General features: G+C 45.8%; 1 long non-coding RNA gene across 2 annotated transcripts; it reads right to left on the bottom strand.

Moving 5' to 3' along the window:
- Positions 1–9,461: 9,461 nt before the first annotated feature.
- LOC140399733 (uncharacterized) lies at positions 9,462–24,607 on the bottom strand. 2 transcript variants are annotated; one of them, XR_011937830.1, is made up of 3 exons: positions 24,215–24,607; positions 20,445–20,588; positions 9,462–9,597 (listed from the first exon to the last, which is right to left on the bottom strand). It is a non-coding gene; the product is annotated as an uncharacterized lncRNA (long non-coding RNA). The 2 variants fall into 2 exon arrangements; XR_011937829.1 differs by lacking the exon at positions 9,462–9,597 and having other exon boundaries at positions 20,148–20,588.
- Positions 24,608–27,038: the final 2,431 nt, after the last annotated feature.

Below are 27,038 nucleotides of genomic sequence, written 5' to 3'. Positions count from 1 at the left end.
CCACGCAAAGTGCCGGAAGCAAATTGCAGTCTCTGGTTTCTGTTCAGAATGGGTTGCAGAGCAGGTTCGGACCCCAGCTCGAGCAAGAAAATAGCCCCGATTGGCAGGAGTTAAATGAGACTCCCCATAGATATGTACATGGGACATGTACATAGGAAAAACCCCAGAAACGAAAAGCACCCCAACCCCCAACTGAACAGGCAGAACACACCCCGATGAACCCTGTCACCACACAGCGCAGGGCCACAGCAGAAGGGAACACAGATTTCTTCCACACTAACCCATTAACCGTCACTCAATTAAGAGACACGTCTGATAAAATAACACCGTTCCTACCCACATCGGACCCCCACCAGTTCTTTGCAAGAGCAGGCGATCATGGTACGGCCTGGATGAAAAGGAGCAAGTGAAGCTTACAGTTATAAGCCTCGACCCTTCAGTCGTGGCATCCCTTCCCAACCCACAGAATGTAGGGGGAGGCACCCTACAAGGAATGCACACACCGATCCTAGATGCGATCGGCTATAACAAAGGAGACCAAGTAGAAGGCCTAAACAAGTGGAGGCAATAGAAGGGAGAGCACCCCACAGCGTATGCTGAACGCTTGTGGATAGATTTCACAGCAGTATTCGGAGAGGTAGCCCGCGCCCATTTGACCATGGATAATATGGCCAAGTGGACTCGAATCCAATTCTCTCATGCGACAGAGGCAGGGCAGAGAGCTTGCACAAATTACGACCCCTCAGACGAGCCGCACAACGAGAAATGGGTTTTGAAAAGATTGTCCCGTGCTTAGGAACAGTCCATCCAAGGCGAAATCGTGGGCAGCACGGTAGCATTGTGGATAGCACAATTGCTTCACAGCTCCAGGGTCCCAGGTTCGATTCCGGCTTGGGTCACTGTCTGTGCGGAGTCTGCACAACCTCCCCGTGTGTGCGTGGCTTTCCTCCGGTTGTTCCTGTTTCGTCCCACAGTCCAAAGATGTGCAGGTTAGGTGGATTGGGCAGGATAAATTGCCCTTAGTGTCCAAAATTGCTCTTAGTGTTGGGTGGGGTTACTGGGTTATGGGGGTTGAGTGGAGGTGTTGGCATTGGGTAGGGTGCTCCTTCCAACAGCCGGTGCAGGCTCGATGGGCCGAATGGCCTCCTTCTGCACTGTAAATTCTATGATAATCTCTGAAAACCGCATTTTTAAAACCAGATTAAAAGCAGGCAGACATGCATCCAGTTAGGATGCACCAGTGCCCTGCATGGGTAAATGAGGGCAGGAACAGCCCACAGCAACCCAAATCCTAGGAGTGTTATAATTGTGGACAATTAGGACACTATGCTCGAGAGTACAATGCGCCCCAGAAGCACCAGAGAAACCAACAGAAGGGCACCGTAATAAGAATAGGGCAAAGCCAACCCATAACGTTAGCGCCCGTTCTGAGAACGCAGACATGATCAGCACCGACTGACCGTGTTCGGGATCCCCAACTTGGATCTGCGACACTCTTTGGAACAAGTCTGGTTGTCCAGGAGAAGCAGGCAAAGTCCGGGGAAACACCATAGAATTTCTTTGGGACACAGGAGGGTCCCGCACCACACTCCATTCCTCCACAATGTTTCAACGGGACACGTGGCCCACAACAGACACCATCACACTCAGCGGTTTTACACGTCATTTACAACAGGGACACTTCACAGCCCCTGCAGCGATACAAAGAGGGAACATTACGACTAAACACCCCGTAGTTGTGGTCGATCTACCCCAGACAGCTGAACACATCCTGGAATTTACTTTTTGAGCTTCCACAACCTCTCATTTGATCCGGTAAATAAATGTGTATGGAGAATGGCAAAGGCAGCAGGAACCACCGCCACGCTCACAGTTGGAGAATATGCAAACTGAATCAGCGCAGTACGAGACTTCTGGTTCGACCCTCGAGCCATTAGTCAGGACAAACAGGTTAGGGAAGTCCTGCAGCAACACAAAGCAGCATTTGCACAGCACAAGCACGACTGTGGCAAGATAGCTGGCTTAGTGAATATTACAGGTCCCGACCCCAGACCCCAAAAGCAGTACGGTTTTCCCCAAGAAGCAGAGGGAGAAATGTCAAAGGTAATACAGTCTGGTTGATCAAGGCGTACTCAGATCAATCGCCTCCACAAATAACGCACCAATTTAGCCCGTCAGGAAACCCGATGGATCATGGCGACTGATCATTGATTGCCGGGAACTGAACAAAGTAACCCCAGTAGCAGCCCCCACCGTATCCACGAGTCCCGAGACCATGCTAAAAAAGGGACTACAGTCAAAGTTGTTTTCGATTTTGAACTTAGCAAAGGCTTTTGGTCCATTCCATATGATAAAGCGAGCCAATATATATTCGCCTTTATATTCCACGGGCAGCAATACACGTCGACATGCCTTTCACAAGGTTTCCACATCTCCCCCTCCATTTTCCACCGATAGCTGGCAAATGGATCAGCAAAATGTTCCCGACCCGATTGTCTGGTCCAATATGTAGATGATATGCGACTACAGGCGAACACAAAGGGAGAGCACATTTTTCGGACTCCTACAACAGATTGGATGTCAAGTGAACCCCAAGAAGGCCCAGATTTTGCATGAAAAAGTGATTTACTTGGGTACAGTACTCACATATGGTAAACGCGTGATCGAGCAAAAGACGATTGACTCGATCGTCAAATTGCCGCTTCCCCATAACATAACAGCTCTCCGGTCATTTCTAGGACTGGTTGGCTACTGCCGAAACCACATTCACGGTTTTGCCATAAAAGCAGCGCCCCTATCCGAACTTCTCAAGAAACAAGCGCCTTGGGAATGGCTTCCACAGAACACGGATGCCGTGGATGCATTAAAAAGAGCCCTCAGCACAGCCTCCGCATTACAGGTCCCATATCCACTTTCCCCGTACGCATTCGAAGTAGCAAGCACCGTCCAAAGCCTTTCGGCCGTGCTCCTCCAAGAACGACATGATCGCTTAGGCCCCGTGGCATACGCCTCATGCGTGTTAGATCCTGTCAAACAAGGATTTTCTGCCTGCGAAAGGCACCTGCTCGCAGATTTGTGGGCAGTACAATACTTCGCCGACATTACAGGACTCAACCCCATCACCATTCTCACTGAACAGACCCCAACTCAGCGACTACTAGATGGTCGACTTAAGGATGGCACAGTCAGCCAGATCCGTGCAACCCGTTGGACCCTTCTTTTACAGGGGCGGGACATAACAGTTAAAAGAACCAAGACCCACACTTTCCTAGCCGATAATTTACAAAATGCAGGTACCCCACACGAGTGTGAGATCATCTCCACTAAACATAATATAGGATCCTTGGTACCTAAGTGAGCTACCAGGAAAGCAGGTACTACACCCCAGAGACCCCAGCCCACAGACCCGTGCGCACCCATTATTGACGAATCTGATATAAAATAGTTACTTTAGAGATATTAGTTAATGTAATGTAGAAATAAGCCACTTTGATTCTGGCAGGTAGAGACAAAGGATTTTAGACCACATGGAAAGAGCAGGAAGAGGTGTGTCTATGAGAGTGATGCTGCATTGATAGGGGCCGGAGAAAGGGATTGGAAGTGAGCCAATCAGAATAGATCAAACAAGTCAGGAGGGACATAGGATGACCTATGGGTGTCGAGTATGTGAAACTTGATGCCATTTGAATGTATGAGTACTGATCTCTTTGTCTGGGACCTACACTTAGTTCCCGGGGCTGCAGACAGCAACATGTTATCTGTATCACTGTGGACTAGGTAGCTTGCAAGCTGAATAAAATAACTTATTTTTACTTGCAAATCCATCTCGACTTTTATTGAGGCCAGACTGACAGAGGAAAGAAATTTGGGATTCAACATTATAACCTATGTGGATGGCTCCTCCATAGTTTTAAATGGGAAAATAAATACTGGTTGCGGTATTTACGTAAGAGGACGCACAGGGACGCCCCCCAGAAGAGATTTCGTTGAAATTGCCTGGACACTTTGGCTCGCAGGCAGCAGAGCAGACAGCCAGAGCGCACATTGTAGACTCGTGCTTAGGAACTCGACTCGTTTCCGACCACAGCCGACATATATTCGGACAGTTTATATGTCTGCAACAGTTTAACCGAATTCCTACCCCTGTGGGAAAATAGAGGATTCGTTTCCGCAAACAGAAAGCCCCTACCCTCAGCCCCATTATTCCTACATATCCTAGAGACAGCTCAAGATAGGAAATACGGCATTATTAAAGTTCGTAGTCATCATCGTTCTCCCCCCCTCCCCCCGCCCCCCCCCCCCCCCCCGGGAACGTTAAGGCAGACGCCCTACGGAAGGCAGTTTCCAGACATGGTCACTTTTGGAACCCCCGAAAGCGCCCCAGTCCACGCGGATCAGCTCTCACAGACCAACATTCCAGATTTGGCAAAGGCTCAAAAAGAAGATGAGAAGCTCAGGGAAGTTTTAAAAGGCAATTTCACAGCCCCTTATGATAAGATTAAAAACGCGATAACCATACATGACGGTGTGATTTTAAAAGACGGCATTTATGTATTCCCTAGCCAGGACAAGAACCAAATTATTTGCCAGTTCCAATGCAATCATGGGCACCAGGGCATTGAACCCACCCTAGCCCACCTCAGACCTTTCTGCTGGTGGCCTGATTTAAAAAACAATGTTACTCATTTCATTGAGAATTGCTTAATCTGTGCCCAGAACAATCCGGACAGATGTGCAAGATAAGCTTAGCTAAGTCACACCCCTATTATATAGGACCCCTACCCCACCCCACCCCCTCAATTGCAGAAATTGTTTTAAGTATGTGCTGCTGGTCATCGACACCTTCACAAAATGGGTGGGCGCTTTAACATCCAGAACAAACACTGCCAAAACGACAGCTAAAATCCTAACACAGCACATCTTTACAAGATGGGGCCTCCCACGCAGTATAGAGTCCGAACAAGGCTCCCATTTTACAGGACGAGTGATGAAAAACGTCCTCACAAATGTCGGAATAAAGCAAACGTTTCATATAGCATACCAGCCCCAATCACGCGGCATTGAGAGGATGAACAGAACTCTGAAAGCCACCCTCAGGAAAATGGTGCAACAGCACAATAGCACCTGGGACTCAGTTCTCCCCTTTGCACTGATGTTCATAAGAAACACGGTATCCACGTCCACAGGAGACACCCCCCACACCCTCATGACCGGACGCCCCATGAAAGGGACAGAATATTTATTAGGACTGGATTTGGCCAGCCCCACAGTCACCGCCCTCACGCATGATAAATCAGTCCAGCAGATTAATGATAATATGAAGGCAGCCCAGCTCGCTGCAGCTGTTAGACTTGGGACAGGGAAGAAACAAAGCAGGGCTTGCTTTGATAAAACGGTACACGCCACCGAGTTTGCTGTAGGATAGCAAGTGATGTTATCCCTATACAACCCCAGTTCATTTTTCTTCCCCAAATTGTCCGGACCGTACTCCATCTCTGACAAAGTCAGCCCCTCTGCACACGTCCCAATGGCAAGTATGCGTGGTTTCACATCGACCAGCTTAAGGCTTGTGGCTCGCAGAACAACCATGCACACCACATCTCGCTTGCAGCAGCAGATGAGCACGCCGCTCCCACGAATGACCCTCCCCAACCAGTCCAGCCCGTCCTCAGACACGACTTCGACTCCACCCCCAGATGGATGACTCCACCTCTCCCTTCCGTTAACCAGCAGCGACAGCGATAGCGTTAGCGACAGCCCCAGCACACCACGCTACGATTACACCCCTGCACTAGACCCGACTCCCACGATACCTAACATGATTCCAGCGACCCCTTCGAGATAACATACGTTATAGCCCCTGACCCAGACCCACCGTCCGGCGTTTATGGATTAAAACCTAGCAGCTCCAACCTTGATACCAAAATTTTGGCGCCGAGACAATTCGTTCAGGCTCATCCGGAATGATGAGATGGACCCCAATACGCCCCGCGCAGATTTAGCAAACCTACTCCAGTCAAGAATATGGCAGCCGGGAGAAGATGCTAACATAGAGTCTGACTCCCACCAAACGAATCCCTTTGCGACTCTGTTTGCTGCTGAGCAATGAGATGTCCAGATGATGGTAATAAGGAACCGATGGAGAGTAACGGTGTCCTTTCTGATGGAACCTGCACCATGTTTGTACTGAATGTTTGTTTGTTATTGTGAATGTTAAATGTTGTTTGCCCATTTAAAGTTTTTCATGGCCCCCGCCACCACTCTTCTAAGGCCCACTGGCAGTTAATGGAACAGGTTTGTCGACAGACAACCGTTCAGAGGAACTAGTTTGTCGGCAGACAACCAATCATAGCTACTCTCCTGATTTGAAGATAATCAAGAGAGGCAGCCCCCACGACGACGACATATTCATTCCGTACTTGCCAGTCGCTCAGACAGTGGAGAAACAGCACTGGTCCCCGCCCTGCCTGAAGACCCCCCCCCCCCCCTCTGGTCAGCTGCGCTCGGGTAGAGCACAAACGGCACTGGTCACCGTCCTACCCGGGGTTTTCACCCATTCTTACCCGCCGCGGCCCATACGCACACCATTTTGGCTCTCTAAGTTCAAAACTCTTTTTTTTGTTTATGGCAACCCTTAGGTTACTTCGAAATGCTACTTACATACTCGAACACTAGGATGGTAGATTACACAGGCTGCGGGACGGCTCGCACTGTGTCTGTTTTTTCTCGGATATCTTTTCCAAAATACCTGTTTTTTTTTAAAATAAGGTAGTCACAGATGGTGACCAATTATAATGAGTAATTGGCAATTAGGCAACGATGAGATGAGACAGACAGACATACGAGATCTTAAGCAAGATAATAACAGATATTATGCTTGTGTCCATAGAACTTTGGAACCTCAGAAGAAGAAAAGAAGGAGACAGAAAGAAGGAAAGATGAAGACAAACATCATGCTCCACAGCTGGATCTTAGCGGGATCCCTGCAGGTGCGCGCAGACGCTACCCACCCCCCACCCACCCTGATCGCAGGCCGTGAATGTTTCCCACCCCTGCCATACACTAAGCGCCGAGATAGTTACCGATACACCGACCTGGTGTGACTGGTTCATCACCTGGTATTCCCTATCCTACGTTGTGGAATCACTATTAGTACTTGCGATACTCTGCAGTGTCGTTCAGTCTCTGAGACTGAGGAAATGGCGGAGGAAAGCCTCCCGCAGTAGCACTCCGATATACGCCCTCAGATCCCCTATTTTAGGAGTTCAACAAACCCTCCAACCCCTTTAAGTGAATTAAAGTGCATCGATGATTTTTGTATGTGTTTTGTTCGTTCCAATAAAAATAAATGTAAAACCCTGTGCTTGACGGCCAAGCCAGAGAGCCCTGTGTTGCTGCTATTTGTACAGCTAAAAATGTGGTAAATTATTTTGATTTTAGGAGTAAGGACAGTTCATTTAAGGATGGTTAGAGGTTACAGTTTTTTATTTTGTAATGCATGCCTGAATGTCATAGCGCCCCGTAGAATTTTATAACGATGTATGGACATAAATAATTTAGGTACAAGTTGCAATTCATAGGACAGAGCAGGGTAGAGCCTATGAAGTGCTTACGGGTGCCCAACTTAGGAAGAGAACGAAGACAACGCGGTTATTTGCTCCTTCACGCTTCGCGTTGACGATCACAAGGAGGGCGTGTAGCCATCTGGGATGGCCACTTCCAGAATACAAAATGAACATTTGCAAAGATTGCAGGGAAAAATGGACAATGGTGAGAAAGCAAGCAGGCACAGAGCCTTCCTGCATATTTGAAAAGTAGCTCCCAGACACAGTCGTATATGGATGACCCATCTCCGGGAACAAAGGAAGGTACATAAGTAACCGATCCGGCCCCAGACTTCGTGGCGCCAGTTCCCCAAACCGAAAGCAGAAAACAAAGCATGCCAACGGCCACCTAGGACATGCCCAGCCATTAGGGCACCCACCCCTTTATTGGTCAAGATCAATACGAGTGAACAAGATATGGCCCAATTGATTGGGGCCAAGTTCAAGGCCCGCCCAAAAGCGCGCGAAGCCCCTTCAGGTATAAGAAGAAGGCTTCAAGTGAGTATCGCTCTCTTCGACTTGACTCTCACAGCGGAGAAGCCCGTCCACCAGCTTTACCAGAAGCAAGTAAGTCCAAGGTCAACGCTCGCTACCAGACGGGCGACCTTAGCTGTTTCCCCTTCACCACTTCGACCCCAGCAGCCTCAGAACCGAACAACGGCCATTGTTCCTCTGACTGAGTGGGCGCCCGAAGCTAATTATAGGGTTTAGCAGTAGTGTTGGTTTAGTCTGTAGTATTTCGTGCATGAGTAGATATTACTGTGTGTGTAAATAAATAATATTGACTTTGAATTAACTAACTGGTGCACCGACTCTTTGATCAGTATGCGGGTTTGAAAGTTGTGGCGGTATCGAAAGATACCTGGATACTCTAGAGCAAATATAATTCGGATTAAGGAAGGCGACCATATTGACCGTCAGATTCAGAGCCAACCAGAGAGAGCAACACCTTCTAATGTTGCGACAGTGACAGTGGGTCCCCCGACTTTTTTCCCATGGGAGTACTTCCGGTCCGCTCTCTCCCAACGACAGTGATGGGAAAATTGAAACAAGCAATTAATTTCTCCAAATTGTCAATTATTCATTTCTGAACATCTCTGAATGCATCGAAAAATCGAAACAAATGGATACTTCAGTACATTCATCAACTGCTCCCTAAAAATAGTTTGGGTCACGGCATAAATACAAGTGTTTGTGCAGCAGCTCAGAAGCTGCAACATGAAGCCAATTTCCAGAACGACATCACTCATCAATGCAGAATCATCTATCAAATAATATGTCCGTCTCCATATAGAATACACCATTAAAACTGTCCATAACAGGATGAAATTCAACGAGATAACGAACAGCAATATGATTGATTTTGTTCGACTCTCCATCTCTGGGTCTCTGGAACTCTTCGCAGCATTGTTTGCCCGAAGTCGGCTGCGGGCTTTACTGCTCACCACTATGTGTCTGATGGTTGCAACATTAAGCAACAGAATCAGGACGAATGGGACACACGGGGTCACAATGTGATGCAGAAACTCGATGGCTATCCAAACAGGAGATACTTGAGTGGAGAATGTTATAATACAGAAGATGGGTGTGTTTCTAATCGTGTACCGGTCTGACAACATGAAATACCAAAAAATGTTTTTGAAACAGCTCAGCACAGCCACGGTTCCGAGAACCACAGCCGCCACTTTCTCAGTGCAATATTTATTGCTCAGCTTCTGACAACAAATGGCAACAAATCGATCAAAGGTAAAAGACACAGTAAACCAGACAGAACAGTCCGTAGCTGCATAAAGAAAGACAGCATGGATATTACACACAGGCATAGACCACATGAAATAAAACCGCTCCCAGTAAACAATCGGGATGTGTCTGAATATTAGATCGATAATAATGACCAGTAGATCTGCTGCTGCCATGGCCAGCAGGTAGCGAGTGACACATCTGGAGAGCCCACAATTCCGAAGAGTCAGGGTCACAATCGTAGCTACATTAGCTGGAGGGAAGCAAAATAAACAGTGAAATTCTGCATCTGGGTGGAGAGAAAAACGTTAGTTTGACAGAACGATTATTGATCCGGTTCGAATATTATGTCGGCACGGTATACAGTGGTTGGTACTGTTCTTTTACAGTTCCAGGCCCAGGTTCGATTCCCGGCTTGGATTACTGTCTGTGCGGAGTCGTGACGTTCTCTCCGTGTCAGCATGGATTTTATTCTCCGGATGCTGCACTTTCCTCAAAGATGTGCAGGTTAGGTATATTGGCAATTCTAAATTGACCATAATGTCCAAAATGGTTTCGTGGGATTACTGGGTTACGGGGATAGGCTGAAGGCGTGAGTCTGGGTAGCGTGCTCTTTCCAAGGCCGGTGCAGACTCTATGGGCCGAATGGCCTCCTTCTGCACAGTGAATTCTATGATTGTATGAAATATGTCACCGAATCCAGTAACATTCCTAGTTGATTGCTTTGGAAAGGACACAGACGCTATTGGCTGATGGGAATTCATTGTGATGAAAACCTCGATGCTTTATAGAGGAGTGCAGAGAAAGTAGGAAGGTGATTAAGAGGGAAATTAGGAGGGCGAGGAATGATCATGAAATCACTTGGCAAGGAAGATTTACGTGAATCCCAAAGCATCTAATTCGTGCGGAAAAAAAAGGCTGACCAGCAAAAGGATTGGACCGGTTAAGGTGAGTGGGGTATCTATATGTTGAACCAGAGGACGTGACGGGTTCTAAGTGAGTACTTTTCATCAGTGTTCACCAAGAAAAGGACTTTGTGGAAGACGATTCTTGGGTGAGGTGTGTGGATAGTCTGGGCCATGTTCAAATAAAAAAGGAGGAAGTATTGGGTCTTTTAAAATATATTAAAGTAGATCCGTCTCCTTGGCCGGATGTGTTTACCCCAGAATACTGAGGGAAGCAAGGGAGGAAATAGCTAGGGCATTAACTGCCATCTTTGTGTCCTCATTGGCCACTAGTGAGATACCACAGGACTGGAGAATAGCTGACGTGTTACCGCTGTTTGAGAAAGGCAGCAGCGATAATCCAGGAAATTATACAGCGTTGAGCCTCGCGTCGCCTGTAGGTAAATTATTGGACAGTATTTTCAGGGACAGGATTGATCCTCATTTGGAAAGAAATGGGCAAATTTGAGATAGACAGCATGGTTTTGTGAAGGCGAGGTCGCACCTCACCAAGTTGCTCAAGGTTTTTTGAGGAGGTGACAAAGATGATTCATGAGGGGAGGGCGGTGGATGTCATTTTCATGGATTTCAGTAAAACCATTGACAAAGAACAGCACGTGGCACAGTGATTAGCATTACTGCCTCACGATGCCGAGGTTCCAGGTTCGATCCCATCTCTCGGACGCTCTCTGTGTGGAGTTCGCACATCCTTCCTGTGTTTGCGTGGGTTTTGCCCCCAAAACCAAAAGATGTGCAGGATCGATGGATTGGCCATGCTAAATTGCCGCTTAATTGGTGGGACAACCTCCTGGAACACAAGGTACCTCTCCCCCTCACTGATCTGTCGCAACGCCTGAAACTCAGAATCCAACTCATCAACTGTGAGCCGGAGATCCTCGAGCAACCAACACTTACTACACATGTGGTCACTAGATACCACAATGGGGCACATCAGCTCTTATATCATGCCGGAAGAACACCCCCCCCCTCAAGCTCTCATTTTTAAAATGTAATTTAAATTTTTTTAACATTTAAAGCATTTTTAATATTTCCCCATTACCTCAATATGAAGACAATATATAACAAGAAATTTCAAATGGATTTTCAAATTTGAACAGATTCCTTATTCGCCAAGGAAATCACACCTTCCTGTGATGACACTCTTCATGCCCCCCGTCCCTCAAGTCGGAAGAATGTGTCAGTGAATCATGAAACCTCTTTACATTCCCAAGGTCTGTTCGATAATCTCCTGCTCAGCTCTGCGTCCGATATTTCCGTTTCACCTTCAGCCAATTTCACCCAACTCCGTGTTTTCCACCCAACTGCCAAGCACTCTCGCCCTGCCAAGTAGCACTCACAGTGCAGAAAAACAGTACTGCCAAACAGTGCAGACAAACAATACTGATTGTCTTCCCTGTTTATCGGCCTCAATATCCAATGCTCTGGAAACAGAATTAAACCAGTTGCACAATCCAACAGATACAGTTGAGTGTGACTCAGCTGAATCCTGTTTCAGGAATACAACTCGCCAAACGAGTAGCTTTCAATTACCCGATTTGAGGGCTAATTTAGCTTTCAATTGAAGATCAGTTTAATTGCTAGTTACCCCCTTAGATCCCGTTAGAACTCACCACTTGAACTTGATGTATTTGACCCAGCTCTAAAGCACTCTCGTAACAATCTCAGCGCAGGCTCCTGTTGGCAGAGTGCGCCGGAGATTGCCACAATGAAGATATGTCTTTATATGTCAATTTACGTCAAAAAGGTGGAAAGAACAGCCTTCAGTGGATAGATGTTGCAGACATGTGGAAAAGGTCAATGAGCAGCGCGAAAGGGAATATATGTGCGCAATGCTTGCATCAGAAAAGAGTCTAAAAACAGCAGGTTAAAGTCCAACAGGTTGTTTCGAATCACTATCTCGCAGCGCAGCTCCTTCGACAGGTGAGGAAGGACCTAAGGAAGGAGCTGTACTCCGAAAGCTAGTGATTCGAAACAGAACTGTTGGACTTTACCCTTGTGTTGCAAGATTTCTAACTGTGCCCACTCCCGTCCAACGCCGGCATCTCCACGTCATGCATCAGAATGGCGATTGAACAGAGGCAGGGATTTTCAGCGCGCTGCAGAGTTTGGTCATCTGAAGTGTTCCGCTGATGGCATTGGAGTTCTCGAGTCCGACTTTAACAAAGGCACATTTGAGAATATGTGAAGGGGTCTCTAAGTCAGAATTGGTGAAGTGATATTTTGGAGATGATATTATACAGTTTTGGTACTGGAAATGACGTGAGTTCGGAACTCTCCACCATGTGAAAGCAATTGCAGAGATTGTGAACTATATTATTTTAAGGCTCAGACATTGGACAGATCAGTGAAATTAGATTGATGGAGAGGTAAAGGTGTTTCAGATTGAACTTCACAAAATGCATTTTCACAACCAAATATCAATCAAACAAAATCCCGTGTTAAACAATGAATTGTAAAATTAATAGAGATATAGTTACTGACCAGGCACACCGAAAACAGCAAGGAAGGGATAGTAACCCGCCTGAATGATCTGGAGTGTGAAATAGATCCGTTTTTCCAATGACATCCATTTATAAAATGTAGAAAGTTGGTAAAGCGCGCCGAATAAACCCCTGTTTACTGTCGGAACATTCCAGTCTTTTGTTCTCAGATTCTGGCCAACTTGGATTGTTTCCAGATTCTCATCCATTGATGGAACATTCCTACCCACAGTTGTCAGATTCGGAAGCATTGTTGTATCATTCCAATCCATTGTTCTCACATTCACAGCCATTGTTGTAACATTCCAGGCTGCGAATCTCAGATTTCAATCTCTCCCCTCGCACCGTCTGGAGCCGCTGATCTCTCTCAGTTGCCAAAGCGATGCTGCCAAAGAGATTATGGGAGAACTCCTTGAAAGGAATCTCGTTTTACAGAAAATGGAATCCCTCAAGGGAAACAATTTGGGTCCAGGGAGACTCATCCGATTTCCACTCCCTAAAATAGCAGGTAGTAGTAATTCAGCGATCCAGGGAAATGCTCTGGGGTCTGGGTTTGAATTCAACCAGGGCATTCGGAGAGATTGAATGCAATAAAGATCTGGAAATAAATTCCGATTGGTGGTCATGAAACCTTTTTCGATTGTCGTAAAAATCCAGCTGGTTCACTAATGTCCTTCAGGGAATAATAACAACGAGCAGTGAGAAAGCAGGTGCAGATAACTATTTTCAATGAGACAGGACTTTCATCAGACATTGACTAAAATCTAACAATCAGCCATGGATATCACAGTGACGCCGAGGAATTGAGGTGTGTACAGTGAACAAGAATAACCAGAAAGGAGAGACTGATAATCACTGTAGCAATCTCTGTAATGCCAACTGTGGTGAGTTTCGAGAGATCAACAATTCGGGAACAATTATTCTTTGTGACAAGATATGCGCACCACAAATGATACCAGATTGACTAATGCGTTCGTCTCACATGCAGCCCAAAATGGCCAGAAAGCTTGGGAATCTGTTGACCCTCCTGACTCAACACACACTGTGACCTGGCTCCTTCACCATTTAACCCGAGCACGGCAAAGGGAAGCTCAGGCCACCGGGATCGCCCCCAAAACGGCAAAATGTTGTTGTTCCAATTCAGGGACACAGGGCTATCTGGAAACATGACGGAGGACACAGAGAGATACTAATAAAGGTGCATTCCCCTCCCTATCCCGAGATACGCGGTCCAGATAAGATCCGTGGTGGACCCACAAGCAGGAGAAATGCCGCACCACCGAAAAGACCAGGATTAGCGTCAACCGGCCGGAGGTGTAATTGTGACCGACTCCGTCACTTCTTTTCCAGACCCTCGCGAACCTAACCAATATTCACAAGGTCCTGAGGAAACTCACCAGCCCTTGGACGCGCCGGCAGCAGCTCGGATGGCGCCAATATGCACGAAAGAAGAGTCGCCATAGTATGGAGAGGCGTAGGTTTCTGGCTCAATCACCCCACGCGCCCGCTATGTACTCAATGACGGTGTCAGGCCTCTGCAGAGTGGTTCCGCAGCGTCAAATTTGAGAATATAGGGCGTTTCCTAGTGAGCGTTGGGTAGGAGGCATCCAGCAAATATTTATGGGATAGTGGACCACACTTAACACCAGCAGCTCACCCCGAATTGAATGGTGCATTGAAAGGAAAATCATGTTGAACGGTTTCAACAGCCATTTGCAACAAGGTGCAGAAACTGACCCTTTGGAGTTTACATAGGAAGACATATTTATTTTCCATTCTGCTATCTTGAATGATTTATCTCCAGGACCGAACACAACTTAGATTTCGATCCAATGAGAAAGTTTAATTTATCCTGCAAAACAGCAAATTGCATTGTTTGACAAATGGATGGAGAGTTAAAAGCATCATCCACGATTTATGTGTGTAAATCCATGGACCAAATGTGTACCGTGAGCCAACTGCGCGTTCAGCCGGGCAAAATGTCAGGGTATCGCTCGGTGTAACATGTGCTCTGGAATCAAGAGCCGGTTTCTACCCAACTCAATTATGGCAGTGCGGAATGTCAGGAGAGGTCGCTGGTGAGGGGCTGGACCAAAGCTCAGAAGTCATGTTGGTTTCCCAAACAATCAGGAGAACATGTGCCGAAAGTAATTTCCGGATTAATGGGGCAGGGTGTCCAGCTTCCTGTAGTCTCAGCAAATAATTCACCTATCTGTTCAATAAAAAAGCCGGATGTGTCCTGACCCCCTAACTATCGACGACCGAAGACTGACTTACACAGCCCCTGTGACCTCCACGCTGTCGTGGGCAATCCGAGGTTTGGAAATAACGAACTACACAAGCCCGAAATGTTACTGTTTTAGATATCAGGAATAGATTTTGGTGAATTTCCTTAAGACGGGAACGCCAATACAAATTTCCTTTCACCTTCCTGGGTCAACAGTGCACCTGCATATGTGGACCGCAGGGATTTCACAATATTCCCATAATCCGAAACGGACATTTTAGCTCAGTATGTAGACGCCCTTCTCCTCCAAAACGTAAGGAGAGAGGAACACTGAGATATCCTCGATGATTCGCGAGGCCTCCCCGCCATCCTGGGACAAAAAGTTAACCCAAAATTCTGGGATGATGAAAAGCCGGATGACAATTATAGCCGCTATGGTGATCTGTGTGAAACGAGAGGTAGAAAGGAAAAGGCTATAGACTAACTGACAATTCCTATTAGCCCCGATTTAAAACACTTAAGATTGTATTTTAGGACTGTTATGATATTGTCTGAACCATTTGGACAGTGTTGGAACAAAGATCTTCACCATTGTTTTATTTACCAAACAAAGAACACCCCTTGGACTGGGACAGTGCTGTTCACACAGGTCATTCCTGAACTAAAAAGGCGCCAGCCGTACAGACATGGAATCCAGAATTGCATTTTGACATTCACGTAGCGGCGATGGACGCTACTATCTCTGCCGGTCTAGTACAGCAAAGGCCCGGGAGGCTGGGACCGGCTGCGTCTGCGTCCTCACCCTTACGTCCGACACAACAGGAATATTCCACATTTGAATGCCACGGACTGGCAGTTTCCGGGCCAATCCAACTTTTTACCTATATATTTGGCCTCAATCCACGAACTATTTTAGCAGAACTGACACCCCTCCAGTTATTATTAGATGGACGAATAAAAGATGGAGTTATTAGACAGAATCACAATGCCCGATGAGAGTTAACGTGATAAGGTTAGGCCACTCCCGTTAACAGAAGTCTTGTACCCACTTTCCTTGTAGACATCAGTAATGCCGGGGAAGCGCTAGAATACCACTTTGTGGCAGCACCTAGTCCCAAGGGGCCGATTCTGCCAAAACAAAGCAGGGGTGGTACCGAATAGCACATTAGAAACCAGAGAACAGTAGACAGACACAAAAACCCACTCACACATTGTATAGGCGGATCCTCGATTGATGATGGAGTGAGGGAATCCGGATGTTGCAATCATATGGAGAACAATCAGGGGCAGGTGCTGGAGGTAAGAACATCGAACCTATCCAGTGACATCAGCGCTCAGACTGTCTAATGAACAGCAGTAACATTTGTCGTCACCTTCCCGGAATATTACCCCCCCCCCCCCACCCCCACCACATGACATTCTTTCAGACAGCATGTATGTTTCTCAAGTACTGACTGACTGTTCGCCGATATTGGAAGCTGGAGGATTTGTGTTAACCGATGAACAGCCTCTCCCGTCAACCACATTAACAAAATATGCAATCAAGAACGCCCAAGGGCATCAAAGTGGGGTAATTAAGGCAATGACTCGCCATTGGCCCTCCCCATCAGGCAATCTAAGTGCAGATCAGTTAGCAAAGCAAGAGGCCAGTGTGTTGTCCATAAGGCCAGAAGACAAAGGAGCAGAATAAGGCCTTTCGGAACATCGAGTCTGTCCGCCATTAAATCATGGCTGATAGTTTCTCATCCCAATACTCCTGCCATCTCCCCATAACCCCTGATCCCCTTATTAATCAAGAACCTATTTAATTCTGCCTTAAAGGAACTCAATGATTTGGACTCCACAGCCTTCTGCGGTAAAGAATTCCACAGATTCACCACCGTCTGGCTGAGGAAATCCCTCTCCATCTCAGTTTCAAATGTTCGTCCCTTTAGTCTGAGTTGGTGTACTCTGGTTCTAGATTTTCCTCCAAGTGGAAACATCCTCACCACGTCCGCTGTATCCAGGCAGTATCCTGTAAGTTTCAATAAGATTCGCCTCATCCTTCTAAACTCCTGTGAGTACAGACCCAGAGTCATCAACCGTTCCTCATATGACAATTTCTTCAATCCTGAGATAATACTTGTGAACCTTCTTTGGACCCTTTCCAAGGCCAGCACATCGTTCCTTAGATACGGGGCCCAGAACTGCTCACATTACTCCAAATGGGGCCTGACCAGAGCATTATACAGCCACATAAATGCAGCCCTGGTCCTGTATTCTACCCCTCTTGACATGAATGGTAACTTTGCATTTGCCTTCCTAACTGCCGACTGAACCTACACATTGTCCAGGTACGTCAGCATCAAAGTGAGCGACTTATTCAATTCCAAAGGTAAGCGTTGATTTGAAACAGATTAGAGAGGTATCAAACCCGTTCTCATCACCCTTAAAGAAGCACAAGAGCATGTTAGACATCAGTTAGACGAACGAGTTCTTCAAGACGGACGATACATATTTCCAACCCTAGATCGAAACTGGTAATTTATCGATTTATTGAGGATTTAGAACATCATGCAATAGCAACAACCGTAGAAAGAATGAAAAACTGATGTTGGAGGCATATTTTGGGAAATATATAAAGCATTATATTGAAAAGTGCTTGATATGTGCTCGGAAGCGCATTGACCGATACAATCATAAAGGAGAACTGGCATATACCAGGCTCATAGAGTGACCCTGGCCGAATTTACTAATTCATTGGGTGGATGATTTTGAGCTTTGTTTGGGGGTGGAGGGGGAGGGGGGGCGGTGACGCGGTAACAAATACATAAGCTAGTAATGATTGCTACGTTTAAATAATGGGTCAAAGCAAACGGGTATTCACAAATGAGAACACAAATCAGATCCCAGAAATGTTGATGAATGAAAGGGATAGTGAGAGGGAAGTACTGAGGGAGATCAACATTGGTAGAGAAATGGTGCTGGGAAAACTGTTGGGACTGAAAGTAAATAAATTACCGGGGCTTGAGAATCTGCATCCCAGAGTGCGTAAGGACGTGGCTCTGGAAATAATGGATGCATTGGTGGTCATCTTCCGGGATTCTATAGACTCTGGAACTGTACCTGCAGATTGGAGGGCAGCTCAGGTCACTCCGTTATTCAAAAAGGGAGACCTCCAGTTGTGTCACTTAGTCAGGAGAAATAGTTACAATAGTTTAATATATTCACTACTATTGCCTCAATAATATAGTATGGAGATTCGTCTTTATCTTTTCATTTATGATCGAGTTTAAAGTGGTAACTGCTCTCTTCATTCCTCTGGCGTTTCTAATGCTGAAGGAGAGACAGAGAAAGTGGAGGACTGAAGGATAAAAGAGAGAGTTGAGGACGAGAGAGGGGAGGAGAATGGGAGATAGGTTATAGGAGCAACACTTTCGATCATTTCTGAGGGAACCGCAGGGATCATTGCAATGAACCAAACTTCCTGATATTTAACATTGATGGAATACGCTGAGAATGATCTGGTCTATTCCGCAGGAAAATGAATATCATCAGCAACTACCATGTGTTCTGCTGACACATGTCACAGAGCAACTTCAGCATCTGTTCCCTGACATCATCTTCTGTTTAGAATTACATTTTCAGGAGACATGTTAGAGACCACAGATACACTGCAGTATATCAAACAGCTACTATACACCAAGAAATACTCTAAAGTGATCTATGACCTCTGAAAAAACATCCATATCTGAGGACGATGAGAAATGCTTTGAGTATAATGACTGTTGGACGTGGCTGTGGGCTGGGGCAGGATTTCATGTGGATTCTGAGCAGTGATCTCCAGTTTCTTTTAATTCCGGCTGTCGGTTAATAGATTAACTCCAGTTGCTTCCATATTCCTTAATCTCCTAACATAAATCTCTCAATCCAGTTTTACATTTTGTCAGTTGCCATTTCAAAGTAGTGATTGTGTTACGGCTGTAGGGTAAACAGAAGACAGGTGTTAAAGGGACAATATTTGCCTGACAAGCGGAGGTGACCTTGTTCCCTCAGTGTTGGGTTTGGTCACAGCTCGGGAGAAACATTGCTTTGGTTTGTGTCAGTGGAAAGACAGTGTCAGAGTGAGAAGAATGCTGATCAGAAGCTGCCAGGATTGGTTGAAAACCTAAACGCAGAGCAGCTTCAGTATCTGTTCCATGACATCATCTGCTGTTCAGAGTTACATTTTCTGGAGACATATTAATGACCACAGACACACTCCAATATATCAAACAGCTACTTTACACCAAGAAATCCTCAATATTGAGCTATGACCTCTGAAAAAAACATCCATATCTGAAGACGATCTAAGGCAGTTCGCTGACTCTGTCAAAACGAACTTCCGGACCAACATTCACTCCACCCCACAGAGGAACCCACAATCGCCGAGGCCGAAATCAACTGCCTTACTGGGACTGTTTGACGTGGGGCGTTGCTTATTTTGCTTTCTACCTTTTTCTCCATTGAATCGCTGCGCAATTTGATGCCCTTTTGTGGGCCGGACCTCTCCTTTCTTCCACAACCAAATTCCATCAATACCAAACTTTCTGACAGGATCAGGATTTGCTTTGTGTTTCGGTGATTAATATCGTTCTATCTCCCATTTAAATTGTGCAGAAGGTATTCCTTCCATGTTATATTCCATTTTTTTATGTGATTGGGTTTCTATCTGTACAGCCTAAATTCTGAGAAACAGGAACAGAAAAAATGCAATTGATATGAGCTAGCTACGAAACCCGGAGACACAGTTGCAGAATATGAACCATGTGTATAAGCGAGCTGGCGATCCAGGACACACTATCCGAATAAGAATCACCATGTATATAAGCTAGCCAGGGAACGATCAGTCACAGTTAAATAATAATTATCATGTATATTAGTTCGCTGGAAAAATAGAGACGTAGTTGCACAATAAGGAACATGTGGATAGGTTGGCTGGGGAACGACGAGACACCGCGACAGAATAATGGTCATGTATATAAGTTGGCTGTGGAACGAGGAGACACAATTACAGAATAAGGGCCACGCGTGTAAGCTAGAAGAGAACAAGGACACCCGGTTACAGACTAATGATCATGTATATAATCCAGCTAGTGAACTCGGAGACATGTTCACAAAACAAGGGTTATTTATTTGAGCTCGCTGGGGCACGATAAGGCACAGTTACAGAATTATGTTCAAGTATATAACCCAGCTCGAGAACAGGCGATGCATAAGACTGATGGCCATTTATATAGGCTATCTGGGATCTAGTAGAGATAGTTAAAGAATAGGGATCATGTAAAGAACAGAGTGAAGACGTAGCCGAAAAAGGTATAGATTCAGTGACATGTCTGGAAGCTAGATGGTCAAATTATTTATTTCACTCCATATGAAAAACGTCCGCATTCAGTCACCTGTCCAGTACCTCTGTCCTGCTTGAAAACATTTGCATCATCTTCATTACCCATGAGTAACCTTTGCAAATCCACGCTCGCTCGCTCGCTGCTCAGTTGGAACGGTTAAACCTGTTCACACACCCGGTACTTCAGGCTGAACTCCACTCATTTTCCTGTATCAGATGTTCCGATAAGAGGCACAAATTCAGTTTTTTAATCTGTGCCACGTCGCTTAAATCGCACAGCGACGTGTGTAATTGTCCAATCTAAATGCATAGTTCTCAAATCCAAAGATCTTTTAAACATTGTAGTTCAGATATATGTAATGATCCCATCTAATCATATGGAGACCCTGTAATTGGAATTCTGTTCCTGTGGATCTCTCTAACACTCTAACACCATTCATTTCTCCGCCATTGACGCCCTGATAGTGTAAATTGTGTTCAGTCCCCAGCCATGTTTCAGTAATATCTTTCCTCGTATCTCTGTCATTTTGAACTCATCCTCTATTGTAAATACCGAAACAAAGTAATTCTTCATCATGTCTGTCTTTTAATTATTTTACATGACAACTGTACTTTTAACAGTTACCAAGTGCAAACCATGATCCTGGTCACAACCTTTATACAATTGTATTGAACATAGAACATAGAACATAGAAAATACAGCACAGAACAGCCCTTCGGCCCACGATGTTGTGCCGAACCTTTGTCCTAGATTAATCATAGATTATCATTGAATTTACAGTGCAGAAGGAGGCCACCCGGCCCCTCGAGTCCGCACCGGCCCCCGGAAAGAGCACCCCACCCAAACCCAACACCTCCACCCAACACCAAGGGCAATTTTGGACATGAAGGGCAATTTATCATTGGCCAATTCACCTAAGCTGCACATCTTTGGACTGTGGGAGGAAACCGGAGCACCCGGAGGAAACCCACGCAGACACGGGGAGGATGTGCAGACTCCGCACAGACAGTGACCCAAGCCGGAATCGAACCTGGGACCCTGGAGCTGTGAAGCATTGTGCTATCCACAATGCTACCGTGCTGCCCATAAGAACAAATAAATCTACACTATATCATTTTACCGTAATCCATGTACCTATCCAATAGCTGCTTGAAGGTCCCTAATGTTTCTGACTCAACTACTTCCACAGGCAGTGCATTTCATGCCCCCACTACTCTCTGGGTAAAGAACCTACCTCTGATATCCCTCCTAAATCTTCCACCTTTCACCTTAAATTTATGTCCCCTTGTAATGGTTTGTTCCACCCGGGGAAAAAGTCTCTGACTGTCTACTCTATCTATTCCCCTGATCATCTTATAAACCTCTATCAAGTCGCCCCTCATCCTTCTCCGTTCTATTGAGAAAAGGCCGAGCACCCTCAACCTTTCCTCGTAAGACCTACTCTCCATTCCAGGCAACATCCTGGTAAATCTCTTTTGCACCTTTTCCAAAGCTTCCACATCCTTCCTAAAATGAGGCGACCAGAACTGTACACAGTAGTCCAAATGTGGCCTTACCAAAGTTTTGTACAGCTGCATCATCACCTCACGGCTCTTAAATTCAATCCCTCTGTTAATGAACGCGAGCACACCATAGGCCTTCTTCACAGCTCTATCCACTTGAGTGGCAACTTTCAAAGATGTATGAACATAGACCCCAAGATCTCTCTGCTCCTCCACATTGCCAAGAACTCGACCGTTAACCCTGTATTCCGCCTTCATATTTGTCCTTCCAAAATGGACAACCTCACACTTTTCAGGATTAAACTCCATCTGCCACTTCTCAACCCAGCTCTTCATCCTATCTATGTCTCTTTGCAGCCGACAACAGCCCTCCTCACTATCCACAACTCCACCAATCTTCGTATCGTCTGCAAATTTACTGACCCACCCTTCAACTCCCTCATTCAAGTCATTAATGAAAATCACAAACAGCAGAGGACCCAGAACTGATCCCTGCGGTACGCCACTGGTAACTGGGATTCAGGCTGAATATTTGCCATCCACCACCACTCTCTGACTTCTATCGGTTAGCCAGTTCGTTATCCAACTGGCCAGATTTCCCACTATCCCATGCCTCCTTACTTTCTGCATAAGCCTACCATGGGGAACCTTATCAAATGCCTTACCAAAATCCATGTACACTACATCCACTGCTTTACCTTCATCCACATGCTTGGTCACCTCCTCAAAGAATTCAATAAGACTTGTAAGGCAAGACCTACCCCTCACAAATCCGTGCTGACTATCCCTAATCAAGCAGTGTCTTTCCAGATGCTCAGAAATCCTATCCTTCAGTACCCTTTCCATTACCTTGCCTACCACCGAAGTAAGACTAACTGGCCTGTAATTCCCAGGGTTATCCCTAGTCCCTTTTTTGAAAAGTGGCACGACATTCGCCACTCTCCAATCCCCTGGTACCACCCCCGTTGACAGTGAGGACGAAAAGATCATTGCCAACGGCTCTGCAACTTCATCTCTTGCTTCCCATAGAATCCTTGGATATATCCCGTCAGGCCCGGGGGACTTGTCTATCCTCAAGTTTTTCAAAATGCCCAACACATCTTCCTTCCTAACAAGTATTTCCTCGAGCTTACCAATCTGTTTCACACTGTCCTCTCCAACAATATCGCCACTCTCATTTGTAAATACAGAAGAAAAGTACTCGTTCAAGACCTCTCCTATCTCTTCAGACTCAATACACAATCTCCCGCTACTGTCCTTGATCGGACCTACCCTCGCTCTAGTCATTCTCATATTTCTCACATATGTGTAAAAGGCCTTGGGGTTTTCCTTGATCCTACCCGCCAAAGATTGTTCATGCCCTCTCTTAGCTCTCCTAATCCCTTTCTTCAGTTCCCTCCTGGCTATCTTGTATCCCTCCAATGCCCTGTCTGAACCTTGTTTCCTCAGCCTTACATAAGTCTCCTTTTTCCTCTTATCAAGGCATTCAACCTCTCTTGTCAACCATGGTTCCCTCACTCGACCATCTCTTCCCTGCCTGACAGGGACATACATATCAAGGTCACGTAGCACCTGTTCCTTGAACAAGTTCCACATTTCACATGTGTCCTCCCCTGACAGCCTATGTTCCCAACTTATGCACTTCAATTCTTGTCTGACAACATCGTATTTACCCTTCCCCCAATTGTAAACCTTGCCCTGTTGCACGTACCTATCCCTCTCCATTACTAAAGTGAAAGTCACAGAATTGTGGTCACTATCTCCAAAATGCTCCCCCCACTAACAAATCTATCACTTGCCCTGGTTCATTACCCAGTTCGAAATCCAATATTGCCCCTCCTCTGGTCGGACAATCTACATACTGTGTTAGAAAAGCTTCCTGGACACGCTGCACAAACACCACCCCATCCAAACTATTTGATCTAAAGTGTTTCCACTCAATATTTGGGAAGTTAAAGTCGCCCATGGCTACTACCCTATGACTTCTGCACCTTTCCAAAATCTGTTTCCCAATCTGTTCCTCCACATCTCTGCTACTATTGGGGGGCCTATAGTAAACTCCTAACAATGTGACTACTCCTTTCCTATTTCTGACTTCAACCCATACTACCTCAAAAGGGTGATACTCCTCGAACTGCCTTTCTGCAACTGTTATACTATCTCTAATGAATAATGCCACCCCCACCTCTTTTACCACTCTCCCTAATCTTATTGAAACATCTATAACCAGGGACCTCCAACAACCACTTCTGCCCCTCTTCTATCCAAGTTTCCGTGATGGCCACCACATCGCAGTCCCAAGTACCGATCAATGCCTTAAGTTCACCCACCTTATTCCTGATGCTTCTTGCGTTGAAGTATACACACTTCAACCCATCTCCGTGCCTGCAAGTACTCTCCTTTGTCAGTGTTCCCTTCCCCACTGCCTCACTACATGCTTTGGCGTCCTGAATATCGGCTACCTTAGTTGCTGGACTACAAATCCGTTTCCCATTCCCCTGCCAAATTAGTTTAAGCCCTCCCGAAGAGTACTAGAAAACCTCCCTCCGAGGATATTGGTGCCCCTCTGGTTCAGATGCAACCCGTCCTGCTTGTACAGGTCCCAACTTCCCCAGAATGCGCTCCAATTATCCAAATACCTGAAGCCCTCCCTCCTACATCATTCCTGCAGCCACGTGTTCAACTGCACTCTCTCCCTATTCCTAGCCTCGCTATCACGTGGCACCGGCAACAAACCAGAGATGACAACTCTGTCTGTCCTGGCTTTTAAATTCCAGCCTAACTCCCTAAACGTGTACATTACCTCCACGCCCCTTTTCCTACCTATTGAACGAGTGTCCGTGAATGATTTTAATACCACGTGGGTGTACTTTCACGCCCCCCCCATTTCTTGTACTCGACTCTTGCATTGTCACCATTTACTGATATTTACCATCTTGCAACCATGCCTCTGTTATGGCGGCCATGGCGTAACCCAAAAATTAAATTTGCGGCTGGGGACCATTCAATCGATTGTTCATACTCTGCTTTTATGGACAAAGAATATCAATAATGCCACAAGCTGGAACCTGTCCTTCTGCTCTAATGTTTTACGCAAATGTTAACTGCACCTATTTCAGTGACATATCCACGTTTCTGTATTGACACTGACCCTTGAGTCTAGTACAAGAAGATACAGTCTCCGGGGAGGCAATTGAAGTCCATAACGGGGGGAATATTATTTACTTCCGAAGATTTCGAATCTTTTGAATTCTCTATCTCAGAACACTGTGCACACTAATCTGCAGAGAATATTATCTTTAACAGGCTGCCTCTGTAACTGAGGCTGCTGCGTCAACTTGCAAATAGATCTCATACATTTGAATAATTTGCTTGTGTTTCTCCTGATCTTTTCATGAGTTCATTTCCCTTAGGGTTTTCCATCTCTCGGGTGAAGGAGGCTGCGAGTAAGTTTAAATATCAAATATCATTTTAAAATCTAATGTTGGTAGACAATTGAGAGGATTATATGAAAGAACCGCTCTGAAATAATTGATGGTAAATATAATAATCAGGGAAAAATACGGAGCCGGAGGTCTAGGAGACACAGTAATAGAACCAATGTCAGTAATATGAGATAGCTACGGAACTGGGATACACAGTTACAGAATAAGGGTCATGTGTGAAAACTCGCTGTGGAAATTACAGACACAGATTCCGAATGAGCCTTATGCATAGAAGCTCGTTGGGGAACTGGCGGACCCAGGAACAGGATAAGGGTCATGTATATAAGCTAGCCGACAAACTAGGAGACACAGTTATAGAAAACAGGTCATGTATATAAGCTAGCTGGGGAACTAGGAGACACAGTTACAGAATAAGGGCCATGTATAGAAGTGAGCTGGAAAACTGCCGAACCCAGGTGCAGGATAAGGGTCATGTTTAAATGTTAGCTGTGGATCTAGGAGACACAGTTACTGAACAAGGGTCATGTATACACGTGATTTGAGGAACTAGGAGATACAGTTACAGAACAATGGTCAGTTACAGAATAATGGTCCTGTATATAAGCTAGCTGAGGAACTAGAAGACACAGTTATAGAAAACGGGTCCTGTATGTAAGCTAGCTGAGGAACGAGGAGACAGCTCCACAATATTAAGAAGCCAGCAATAGAATAAAACATTATTTATATCAGCCAGCTGATTACATAGGAGATACACTTACAGAAAATAGGTCATGTATATAATCTAGCTGGAGGACAATCGGACAATGTGGCAGAATAAGCATCTTGTATATTAACGAGCTGGCGTGCAAGGGTGAACATTTACAGAAAAAAAGTATCACTTACATTAGTAAGCTGGGGAATTGGTGTTAAAGGTACAGAAAGAGTGTCCTAGATTTAAGCGAGTTGGGGAACTAGAAGGACGAGGGGGCGGCAAATTAACACAGTGGTTAGAACTGCCACCTAAACGTACCAGAAGCCCGGGCTCGATTCCGAGTTCGGGAAACTGTCTGTTTGCACATTTTCTCCCTGCCTGCGTGGTATTCCTTTGCGTGCTCCGCTGTCCTCCCACATTCCAAAGATGTTTCGGTTGATTGGCTCTAGTGCAGACATAGATACATAGAAGAAAGGTGATGAGGCCTTCTGGCCCTTCGAGCCTGCTCCGCCATTCATCACGATCAGGACTGATCATCCAACTCAATAGCCTAGTCCTGTTTTCTCCTCATAGTCTTTGTTCCCATTCTCCCCAAGTGCTACTTCCAGCCTCCTCTTGTATATCTTCAATGTTTTAGCATCAAATGCTTCCTGTGGTAATGAATCCAACAGGCTCAACACTCGTTGTGTGAAGAAATGCCTCCCTATCTCTGTCCGAAATGGATTACCCTGAATCACCCATAAATAAACTTTACAAATCCACGCTCGCTCGTTCTTATCAGCTGGGACATTTAAACCTGTTCACACACCCTGTCCTTGAGGGTGAACACCATTCATTTCCCCGTCACAAATGTTCCGAAAAGCGGCACAAATTCACCCTTTTCTCTCTGTCACGCCGCTTAAATTACAGAGCGACATGTGTAATTGTCCAATCCAAAGGGATGTTTCTCAAATCCAGAGAAATTTGGAAGATTGTAGGTCAGATTTTTGTAATGTTGCCATCTACTTATATGAAGAC

The sequence above is a fragment of the Scyliorhinus torazame genome, chromosome 23, assembly GCF_047496885.1.
Source record: "Scyliorhinus torazame isolate Kashiwa2021f chromosome 23, sScyTor2.1, whole genome shotgun sequence".
Taxonomy (NCBI): domain Eukaryota; kingdom Metazoa; phylum Chordata; class Chondrichthyes; order Carcharhiniformes; family Scyliorhinidae; genus Scyliorhinus; species Scyliorhinus torazame.
Note: the sequence above shows the minus strand (reverse complement) of the source record. Positions and strands in the feature narration are given on the sequence as shown.